Below are 824 nucleotides of genomic sequence, written 5' to 3'. Positions count from 1 at the left end.
AGACTGGCCAGCATCTAACACCCAGTGGACTTCACTCACGTGCGCACACACACGCACACACACACACACACACACGCACGCACACACGCACGCACGCACACTCGCACGCACGCACGCACGCACGCACGCACACGAATGGTTTTCATGAGGCATACAGTAATTTCTAACCACAAGAGATGAAATAAGGAGAGAATGAAAAGGGAGGGAAAGATTACGGTAGAAGAAAAAGAAAATCTCAAGCCATAAAAGTCCCCAGCATCTCTCCACACACTGATGTATTGGCCTGAACGCACATTCCTACTGAACGACTTTGGCAAACCTAAAAAAAAACACATTAAAGAGCTCTGTTCTGCTTAAGCCCCAATGTTGCTGTTTTTCCCCCCTTTTATTCATTGTTCTCACTCATCTTCCACTCATACACAGCTAATCTGGTGGAGTTATGCTGATGTTGAATAAGCTCTGATAAGGTATATAGGATTCTATGTGAATATATCTAATGAAAATGTTATGGATTCACAATACTCAAATGGAATATGCAAAAGTTTCAGTTGTGTGTAGCTTTTTCAGTGTTTAGGGATCAGCTACAAAGTACAGGCAGAAAAGCAAAATCATAAATTTAACAGTGAAACTTTTACGATATTTTACACTTTAGTTATATGTAAGTGTGGAAATAACTTCTTACTATATACCTACAATTGCAGCATCCATGCACAGACAATTTGAAGTTTTCACATCACCAGAGCATAGCAGGATAATTCATGTAACCAAAATGTGCTAATCCTGTAATGTGGTGTGAACATAAGAGAATGAAAAGTGCATGTAAT

Source organism: Lipophrys pholis (assembly GCF_963383615.2).
Source record: "Lipophrys pholis genome assembly, chromosome: 4".
Taxonomy (NCBI): Eukaryota; Metazoa; Chordata; class Actinopteri; order Blenniiformes; family Blenniidae; genus Lipophrys; species Lipophrys pholis.
The sequence above is the reverse complement of the archived record's forward strand: the minus strand, read 5'-3'. Positions refer to the sequence as shown.